This window comes from Lichenostomus cassidix, chromosome 3 (genome assembly GCF_008360975.1).
Source record: "Lichenostomus cassidix isolate B80296 chromosome 3, HeHo_3.0, whole genome shotgun sequence".
Classification (NCBI taxonomy): domain Eukaryota; kingdom Metazoa; phylum Chordata; class Aves; order Passeriformes; family Meliphagidae; genus Lichenostomus; species Lichenostomus cassidix.
In genome coordinates, this window is record NC_139483.1 from 42,204,600 (window position 1) to 42,215,944 (window position 11,345).

General features: G+C 40.8%; 1 long non-coding RNA gene across 1 annotated transcript; it reads left to right on the forward strand.

The window, feature by feature from the left end:
- Window positions 1–2,660: 2,660 nt before the first annotated feature.
- On the forward strand, window positions 2,661–11,057 carry LOC146439565 (uncharacterized). Its single transcript, XR_014851277.1, has 5 exons — window positions 2,661–2,963; window positions 4,761–4,933; window positions 5,824–5,914; window positions 8,005–8,149; window positions 10,466–11,057. It is a non-coding gene; the product is annotated as an uncharacterized LOC146439565 (long non-coding RNA).
- Window positions 11,058–11,345: the final 288 nt, after the last annotated feature.

An 11,345-nucleotide genomic window follows, 5' to 3' on the forward strand; every position in this document is an offset into this window, starting at 1 on the left:
CTACCTTTGCCTCTGCCTGAACTCCCCATTTGTTTGTGCTCGCTCTCTTGTTTATAGCCAGCGTGGATCTCACACTGGGCTGTCCCAAGCTGCATTAATGATTTCAAAGCACTCTGTTCCTCTGTGCATTCCTCACCCTTGCTACACAGTGTTATTAATCACCTACGAGTCCCATATGTCGCCAAACTGAAGAGCCCAGCACTCCCTGCAGAAGCATCTTCCTAAAGCCTCAGGGGTGAGCCTGCCCATCCTCCCTGCACCTTCTCTGCTGACCCCACAGTGTGTACAAATTGTGCTGACTTTTCAAAAGAAATGACTGCAGGTGCCTCGTTCTTTGTTTATTCTGGCAAGGCTGAAAATAGCAACTGCTAACAAATATTTTGCCCTTCACAAGGCTTCTCACAGAGATGCAGCTGTTATCTCATCTACTAAAAGTGCCAACCCTAAGGGTAAAACAGGCACTTAATTACGTTAGGATAAGCTTCAAAAAGGTGACTATCTAAAATTAGTACCCATAATGCTGTGTGGGCTCAGATCCTTACACTGAATTCTCACTTGTGTGGTAGGGAAAAATTATTTCAAGCATTTTGTTTCTAAACTTGTGTCTCATGGATTGATGGCTCTGTTTAATCATCAAAAACAGCAAGTAAGAGGAAAAAGCATGGCTTTGTTGAGGTGGACAGACACCTGGGATAGAACATTAAGCTTTTGGAGAATATATCACCAAATATTTCTGAATTTACAAACCTGCCAAGACAAGGTGCATCCACAAGGAGACCACTGCAGATTTTACAGTGCGACCATACTGTTATGCAGAATTTTGGGGGTTTTGTCTGCATCCTGTGAAAATCCACACAACAAATGGTGGAACTTGATGCACCTTTTCCCCAGTAAACTTTAACACTCTAACACAAGGAACTTCCTGTAATTAGGGACACAGTAATTAGTGCCAAACTTGCAAGGAACAAATTCGGGTCCAATTCAATTATTAATATATATATTTAAAAATATATTGGGCTTTGGACAAAAAGCCCCCAAAGTGAGATAAGCGATTTCTATTTCTGAGCCTCTGCTACCCATACTAAAAGGAAAAGTTGTTCAAGCACATTGCTATTTTTATGACATAACAATTAAAATAATACTAATACAGAACACAGTTTGTTTTGGAAATTGAACCCCATATGAGAGCCTCACCAAGGAACTTCTGTCTCACAGTCCTGCTTCAACAGAGTCTAGTGGAAAAGTTCCAAGAGACACTAAGCAAAAGGTCAGATCAGAATATTTATAACAGCTTAGTTTGAAGTATCACAAAGCTCTGGCTACAATCCATTAACCCATTTTTGCAACACCCCATTGTCCTTTCTTATATATATTGAACAAGAGAGTCATGGGCCTTCTGACTTCTTTTTTACATTATGCCTGCTCTGAAGGCTTGAAAACTTGCCTTAAAAGTTTAGGATGACAACTAGGGCAGCATGTCAAGGTTATGTTTCCCTGCTCAGGTGCATGAAACTTTTTTTAAAATGATGGGGTACTATGGCCTGGTTAAGAGGCAAAAGGGATTAAGCCTGATTCAAAACACTTGAGGCTAAACTATGTTTGATGTTTAAACAAAAATTGCCTTCCTGGGATTTCATACAGGCTATGTCAGTTATATCTGTATTTTCACATAAGCACATGACACAAATACACAATAACTTACTGCAATTAAAAATAAATACACCAAGTCCTTGCATCAATCCTTAGAAAAGCAGATGTAAAGGAGACTAAAGGAGATGAGTTGCTAAGATATTCTTTTTAATGGCTTTGACTATTATTGCATAGGTAGAGAGAAGATTAGAAAACCAAGGGCTTACATCAAATAAGAAAAGACACCTCAACATTCATCTCCAGCTTTGGACTGTCATCCTGTTTTTCTTCAGACCTGCAGACTTCTGTGCCCCACTGTTGCTCAGGAAAATGCTTATTGTATTAAGGGTGGAAATATCCCCTGCAACTGCCCCATGCAGTGCAAGGAAATAAAAGAAATCGCCTTCTTTTCTCTGGATAGATTCCAGCCTCTGTATATTTTTATAGTTAAAACAACAATAAACATGCAGGTCCCTCAATAAAATGAATCATTAAAATCCCACAGTTTCTCATCTCTCACCAGGGGAAGAAAATCAGTCTGAAAATAGGCATTGTTATGGAAGGTCTCGGGGTAAGTATAGTAGCTTCTCACCCAGATAATTTTTTGTAAATGTCCAGGGCCATGACTCTGCTTTTTTCACAAAAAGCATGCAGTAGAAAATGTGTGGACAATTTCTACCAGGATCTAGGGCCACGTATTACAGAAATATAATGTGCATCACAACTATCCCTGTTGTAACAGTCAGCATCAAGGAGGGCTGGAAGAAGCTGTGGCTCAGAGTTCCTTCAGGCAAAAAGCAACACCTATGGGTTGCTCTGTGGACTCAGCCTATACTGGATGACAGCTCATGGATAGGAGCTGTCTAGCCCAGTTTCTATTGGTGTTACAGATACAGATACTGGAACCCACAAGGGCTCCAGTTGCTCCAGCTTTTTCTCTTTACTTTGTTTCACAATGCTGTGATTCGTGACTGGATAGTATCCAGAGTTGCCCCTTGTAAGGGAGTGCAAAATAAAGAGCAAGAGCTGTTTCAGGGGTTCCTTACTGAACTGGTTGGGCTCACCTGAACAGTTCTGTTTCAGGGCTCCAAGCATGGTCGCTGCTGAGCACACAAAGGGAAACAACTCTGTTGCTTCATGGAACTCACACAGCCGCAAAGGCTTCTGCACACTAGGACAGACAGTTCCTGATGTTATAACCCCTCAGGGAGCTAGGCAGGATACATCTGTTTCACTTTTCAAGGACATACCTTGAAGAAATCACCATGTCACAGAATCTGAGAATTTCAATATCAAATAATAACTCAAAAACACTTATATTTTCTTCTGCCAAGGTATGGGGGGCTAGAAAACAAGTAAAGAGAGAGCCCCAAAATGTTATTCAAGAAAGTAATCACTACTAAGTCTTGTCTGTAAAATATACATTCCTGAGGTCAACTTGTAACTTGAGTCACAAACCTTACAGAGTCTTTTCCCAAAACCATGTCAAATTTCTAACTTCTCACTGAGAATTTAACCTGATATCTAGCTTTTGGCACATCTATTGAAGAGCTATTTACTTTTTTATTTAGATACAAATAATCCTTCTTTCAAGACAAAAGGTAACATGTATCATAATCATTCTTCTTAAGTACAGAAGTGGCTGGAGTTACACTGGGGAGCAGTCTGACCCACCATCTACCAACCTTAAATTAATTACATGAGGAAATTTACCATTTTTATATTTTACTTTTACAGGTCATTAAATACCAGCATAATTGCTGCTCTGTTTCCTTTCCAGAATATGAATTCTAATTAATAGTATTGTAGTAAGTTAATGTAATATGGTAATGGCTTGAGAATAGCTTAATTGTTGTCATTATAGAGCACCTGCAGATGTTCAGCCAATCAGTTCATTCATTATCTGACCATTCTCATGTATCCATACATTGAGAAAACTTTGCCTGCAGGAAGGGTAATGAAGTATTTCCAGCATTACTACTGGAAAAAGCTTTGCTTTTTCTAAGGGTGAAATGTCCAAGGGGAAAGGAGGTGGTTATGGCTACATAGTAGAAGGGTTTTTTTGATATCACTGACATTTTAGGAAATTGAACTATCTCTCAATGTCTGTAACTAGAATATCCTGTCCTATATTGCCTTTCACCTGTGGCTATTATAATTATTTAAATTCATCCTCATGTTTCAAATGCCCACAAGCTCTGTATCAGTTAAGACAGGACCAATTCTACAGCATTTCAAGCAAATTTGCATGTGGAGATGATTGAGAATAACCAAATGCACTGGTTTTGCTCCACTTAATGGTGCTTGTATACATGAAAAGATAATTGTTTCTGGAGACCTAGAAGGGGGAAAATTGACAAATATACATTAAAATTTCAATCCCTACCATCAAGAAACCTCTTTTTTAAGGTGTTACCTCAACCGCAGTGTCAGAGTGTTTGAACTACTGGCCTGCCATTTTTTTCAGTATTTGCTGTCCTAAAGATTGGCATTTTATCATTTGTATACCTTCAAGCATAGCCTGGAACTAAAAAAGTCAGTAAAAATGAAGGACATAAGCTTCATGGAAGTAAAATACTATTTCCAATATGAATGTAAAGAAGCAGAGGGAAACAGAGTGAAGTGACTTTCCACAGTGACTTTAGTTAGAAATGACATAAGTAACAACCTGGAATCAAATGAAAATTGGGGTATGGATCTTGTCCCATGCAGCATTCCACTCCCTGCAGGGACACCTTCAAAGGGATAGCTTATTGCTCAGAGCCTTTTCCAGTCAAGCAAGGTTGACTGATCTCCAAGGATGGAGACCCTTCACCTTCCCTGGACAATGTGTCCCCATGCTGCATCGCCCTGGCTGTGATATTTTTGTCCCTGTATGTAGCCGGTGTTTCTCACTGCAATGTGTGACTGATGCCACTGCCTGCCTGTCACTGTGCACCTCTGGGAAGAGCCTGGCTCCATGTCCTCACCCCTTCTAGCTGCAAGTAGCAATCGGATCTCCCTGAGTTTCCTCCAGGCTTAACAAAGTCCCTTCATCTCACCATGGGCTGAAATTGTTTCCATTCAGAAGCGAGTGTGCTTTTATTCTTGGCTAGAGCTTTACAGATTTGCCTGTCCTTGTTTCCACATAGGGTTGGTAGCTTTTCAGGACTGGCATGCAAGACTGTACTCTGCTTTCCTAAATTAGAGGCTCTGCATGCTGGTAAGAAGCCAGCAGGAGATGCTTCCTCTTCAGCGGATGACGGTGCCAATCAACCTACAAGGAGTACCAGGCATCTGTGTGAATGTGTGGCTCCTGGCAAGTGTAGGTCCTGGGGCTCCTTCATTCCCAAATGCTGTCTTTCCCAAAATGCTGCAGGCCCCAGCTCTTCTCTGCTTGGAAACCTGCCTGTAGTTAGTGCTGCCTGAGCTGCCTCGGTCATAACGACTGAAATAGATGTAACCTTGTTTCCAAAGCATGCTGCAGTTACGTAAAGCATAAAAAGACTGTTCATCTCTTTGTGAAAGGCAATGGGAGTTCTTTACAATTTATTCAGGTTCTCACTCTGCAAGTTTAAACTTACCATGTTAAATAGAGGCTCTACCCTGACAGTCTTTAAATGAGAAGGAGGACAGATGACCTCTGTGGCATGTGCTGTAGGTTTCTGTAGCACAAGAAACATTACAGCACCATTTTTGGGAGAGAAGAGACAAATTTCTGGCAAAGGACCACAACTGAGTAAAATAAGCTGCATATGCCTTGCAACCTCCTCTCAGTAGCAGAAATCTGATTTTGCTCTTAGATTTGTTAAAATACAGTAAAGTAACAGCAGAATTCTGCAAAGGATAGGCCCTTAATTCACAGTAAGATAAATGTGCCCTTTATTCTGCTTCAGTATAGATCATCCTTATCTATATATTTGACATCCAGGTTCACTAAGTCCAGGGACCATTGTGCACCAGAACTACAAAAGAACATTCATTCCGATTTAGTTTTGTAATTAATCTGAGGCCCTTGGATCTAATTCAAGGCCATCTCAGTGTCTAAGTTTTTAGAAGAGTTGTTCCTATTTTATACCAGCATGTGTTAAAGAAAATATTGGCCTCTTTTCCTGGAGCTGGACTTGTGCAATGCTTACATGTAAAAATAATCCCATTGAGACCCCCCTAGCTGCTTTGATTGCAAAAAGACAAATGTTCCTATCTACTACACAGCAAGAAAAGAAGCAAAGGGCTCTGCAAACTGGAAGAAAGGACAAGACAAAAGCACAGATGAAATGGGAAAGAGCTTTGCCCCATATTCCTGGTAAGTTTGCAAAATTTCTTCCATATTTACACTGCAGTTTGAAATCTCTTCAGAGAAGCCAGCCAGCAGTCCCTGGAAAAAGAATTACCTTTAACAACCAGAATGTTTTTCAGTCAAAGTTAATGCTTCTTGCAGCAATGTCACCAGCACCCAGGTGCAGCTGCAATTGCCCACTGCAGCATAGAGCAGTAGTAAAGCAGCTCTGCTGGGCAGGATTTTAAGGGCAGGGCTACCACTTCTTGGGACAGTGAGCAAGAGTGAACCAGTGCCACTGCCATGATGGACTGCCACAGCCCTCTGGCTGGAACAGGGCCCTTGAGCCCTTGTGCCAAGCTCCAGAGCTGTGGGGAGGTGAAGCTGAAGTCTGCTGAGCAGCTGCATTACACACTGCATGCTCCAGCCCTTCCTTTCTCGCTGCTGGGAATTCTCAGGTTTGCAGCACGCACAGGCTCCATAACATTCATGCTATCACATACCTCACTCCAGGAAAGTGCTTTGGGTTTATGTCAGTATGCAGAGCATTTCAGATAGCTTCTCCTTGCTACAAAAGTAAAAAGGTGGGAGGCATTTCACCAAGATGAGCAGGAACTAGCACAGAAGCAGAGAAATGACTTCTCACAGTTTCACAGGTGCTAAAGTCTGACTAGCTTTTGGCTGACAGCTAAGGAAAAAATGAGAGAGAAGTGCTTTCTTTGCCCCCTTTTGCTCTCAGGAAATATACTGAAAGATCTAACTTCAATAAAACTAGAAAATGGAAGGAGAGAGACAAGGGAGTTAGAATAAAGATGACCCCAAACTGACTGTTCACTGTCTCCTCCGTGATTCATTCCAACTCACCCGCTTGACCTGCAGGCAACTCCTTCCAGCAAGGGGAGAAAATCTCTTTTAGGGATATTAGCGTGGTGCTAATAATGCCAAGGTTGCAGGTTCTATCCCTGTATGGGCCATTCCCTTCAGAGTGGGAAATAGTCCTTGTGGGTCTCTCCCAATACGAATACCCTGTGCTTCTGTGATTTTTCTCTGAATAGAGAATGCTCAATCATCTACAGTTTCCTCCCTCACTGTGAGAGAAATTTCAGTCCAGCATGAAAACAGGAGGCGGGTCACAGCAGTGATGGTGAATAGAGGAAGTTATCTGCTACTGAAACAAATAGTGTTAAAAAGAAAAAAAAAGAGAAAGAAAAGAAGAAGAGAGAATCTGCCAGATCAGACTTAAACACTAGAGTCATTACTTCTCTGAGAAAAACTACCTGTGTTCTGTCTGCTATCTCTGTAATGTCTGAACTATATCAAAAGGAAAAAAGGAGTGTTAGAATGCAAACAAGAAAAGGAGTAAGAACAAAATATTGAAGTTTTGTGTGACAGAAATTGGAAACTCAGACGTTTGTGCTAACACAAAGTAGTGACAGTCCTTTGGAATTGCCCTGTTTGACACCAGTCCCTCAGTGTCGTCTGTTCTGTGTCACCACTGTGTAGCTGACCATGAAGGGTGTCAGGCTGACAGACAGACAGACACAGGACCTCCACTGTAGTGGCCTTTGCAGAGTTGGCTGGAGCTGGAAGGAAATGCATGAAAGTGGAACCACTTTTCATTTTTCATTAAAAAAATAACCCTCTCCCTTTTCTGGATCTGGGAAGAGACAAAGGTAAAATAAAATCTGGATCAGAAGGACAACAAATTGTCAGTTTCAGTGAATTATCACTATCATGAATGCCATTATTTTTACTAAATGATGTATTTCAAAGAAACTACTAAATGTGCACATTACTTTCTGTTAGTGCACATTAGTGCATGCTAAAAGGAAGGGAAAATCTAACCAGTCTTCCTTAAATTTAGAATCCTTGTGTTTGGAAAACCTTGCAATACTCTGAGCTTCTACATACAAGCTGTAACATTTATTGTACCTTACTATATTTTGCTCCATCTTAATACGGTTCTGCAGCAGTCAGCAAAGAGTCTATTCAGAGCTCTTCCCAGTTACAAATTTTCCAAAGGAAATTCATTTTCCAGGGTCATTTTAAAAATATATTATATTCCAAGCTGTTAGCAGATATTTTTCTTTGAACTGGTTTCAATCTTTGTTCTCCAGCAGCTGACCCACTTGCACAGAGTATTTCCAAGACTTGTTATTCACATGTGAGATCCCAGCAACACTACAGAACTCACTGAGGATGTGTGATATGGAATCACTTCCCCACCAGACTGATCCTGCCTCCATAAACTTGCCATTAAAGGTAATTACCTATATCCCCCATCTAGCAGTCTGCACATAGAGGGAACACTAACTTTGAAAGCTCTCCATTTTCTTCTCTGTGAATATTTGAGCAGTTCCTATTTGCAGCAACACTAAAGCGACTATGGAAAGAAAGATGTGTATATAGCTTAAGTAATTGCTGAAGAGCTAAGACTACTTTTTTCTCATTGTCCAGTCAGTTCTCAAACACCTCTAGGTTATGAAAATAGTTAACCCTTGGGATTTAGAGTTATACCACCTGCTGCAGATTGAGCCAAAAATGCTTTAGCTGCTGGACCACATTGTCTTAGTAAGCACATGCCAAATTCCCTGAACCACTGCTCAACCCTCAGGTGATTTCTTTTTCTGACCATGATAACTGACTATGGGTAGGGATAACTGACTATGAGAAATCAAGAGTGATTTCTCACTGCATCCTGGCAGTGAGAAAAGCTAAACCTGTTCATTCCATGTCTGAATTTGTCCCTTTCTGCTATCAGCCAAGGGTGACAGATGAAACATTGTGTTAACCTGATGTAATTAAAAGATAGACCTAGGGGGAGGCGGTGCAAGCGACAGCTGTCAAAACATAGTTCAGGCACAATACTTAAGCATCTCTTATCAGTGTTTATTCATTCATAGGTTGTACTAATAGAGAATAGCTTGTGTACAGCTGCGAATGCATGTCTGTACTTGGGAAAGACAAGCAGTCCTCGCCGATTTCTCACGGATCTGCGCAACACTGGTGTTGGTTGTTAACACACCAGCTCAGTATTTGAGCACTCAGTGTCTAAGAGTTGTTCTAGACAGTGTTTTATATTTGCAGTGTTATGCATCACAGAAGCAGATCCCAATGATCCTTTGCTCAGCAGTCCTGTTTCTCCATGAGAGTGATACCCAGTGGGCTTCACTCAGCAGAAATTGTCCCTTTGGATATCTTCAGCTTAGACAATTTCTGGCTTGACAGTGCTGCCTTCATAGTTAAATATGAGTACTACAAATGAGGAGCATTTGGCTAGATTCTACCCTTTGTAGCAGGGGTGGTCAGGAAAACCACTGCCCTGTCTTACAATGGTAGCTTGGGTGACTACTTGGCTGCCTTCAGTTGGCAGCAGCATTTATCACAGTTCTTCAAGCTCATTTTCTTAAGGAGAACTGTAGGATTCAATCCAAATTGAAAATGAGTCTTCCACACTTCAGTCTGAGGAACAAATTCTAGTGTCTGAGCCATTTCTCTGGCTCCAGTTACAGGGACTGCTTCCAGGTACCCTGCACAGCCCACTACAGGGAAGTTATACATGCTCCCCTTGCAGACCACATGTGACTCAGGAACACAGGTTTGCCATTCGTGCTACAGTTCCACTCTGTCACAAAGAAGCCAAAAGTTACCCTTAGATGGATGAAGCTAAATGTCATACTAAACTATAGAAATACATTCAAAGAAATTTCTAAAACTATCACTTCATGAAATGCTATTAAGTCAAGGTCTGAATTACTGTATCCATTTTTGGTAGCCCACTTCAAGGAAGAGATCTAGAGAACATGTACAACAGGTTATTATCAAAGGAATGGGAGAGATTTAATCTGGAAAAGAGAAGGCAGAGGGAAAACTGTAACTTCATGAACATAAAATGCTACTGTAAAGCAGGGAACTGACTCCTTCCAATGCCTGTTGCAATAGAACAGAATTAATGGCTTTGATTGCACAAGGGAGATGCAAATTTGACATAATGAAAGCCTTCTAATGGGAAGGTTAGTTTAGCACTCAAAGACTCTGCATGGAAAATGTGGTGTCTCCATCAGTGGAGGTTTTTAAGAACAGATTAGACAACCATCTGAACAGGCAACCAACACAACAGTTAAGGGGAGTGGATTCAAACGACTTTTTGGGTTGTTTTAGTGGTGACTGTCTGGCTCAGACTCCTGCTGACACGGATGACATTCAGGAAAAGTGATGGGTAAAGCACCTCAAAATGGATGTTTCTACATTTGCTTGCATACTACTGTGATGACTGAAACTCCCAAAACTTTAGTGTGTTAACCCACCAAAACAGTGCTTTTTTGTTTTAAAACATGTGAGGCTGTAAGTGAAGAAAGTACAGATGTTTGGCATAATGAAACCTCAATTCTAGAAGCTCCTGAGTGGTTTCTCTTTGATTTTATTATCACAATAAGGTTTAGATACATACACATACACACAAGTATGATACAGAAGGAATTAATGATATGCTTTTATAGTGCAAAAACTTATTTTGAGCATAAAGCATTCACTGTTTTCCTCATAACAATCTCATTTCCATAAACCTCACTCATGCAGGTAATCCCCTTAAACCTGAAGGTACAGAACACATGAAGGAAACAGCACAGCTCATCAAAACAAGAGTCAAGACTGTGAGATTTGCAAGGCCAAGGCACCAGTTCATACCAGAAAGCTACTACTCTTGCATGACATCCTTGTAACTACTGGCAGCTGGAAAAAGAAAGATGCTATCTGGAATGAAAATCAGAGACTAGGCAAAAATTATTTTGCTGCTGCCAATGAAAACACCAGCACAGGAGGCCAGATTTTAAAAAAGAACATGTGTCAATATGCGGATATGCATGTGTTATCTTTTAACGCTGGGTGTTCCCCACTGTTGCATGTAATTTAAAGATCTGCTGCCATCAATACACTATGCATCCAGTCTTGTGCTCCATTGTTACATCTTACTGTTCTTATTCTCAAGGACAATTTCACATTTTGAGATCTATTTTTGAAAGGGAAATCCCTGCTGTACTTTTCCTCTAGTGCTTTATTTTCTTCTGAACTTTTGACCTAACTATAAATGGATTTTAGGTTACAATATTTAATGCATGTATCAAGACAAGGTCTCATCTGAAACTTCCTCATCATTCCTTTCCCACACCTCCTCCCCTAGGTTTCACACTAGATTTCAGGATTTAAATTTTTGTGCCTAACAGTATAAAGTGAGTCACTCTTTGGAAACTCTTCCTGCAGAGGAAAGGGTGTTTTAGCGATAATCTAACATGCCTTCACAAAGCATGGACCAGAGGCATTTCTATTTTATGACTCCCATTTGCCCATGCAGCACACATTTCAGTATGCATCACATGCTCAGCAAGGGATCTTCTAGTCTCAAAGTATAATTCCCACTGTGGGCATTAAATGAAATTAGCAGGTGGCAAGAAGTTCAAAG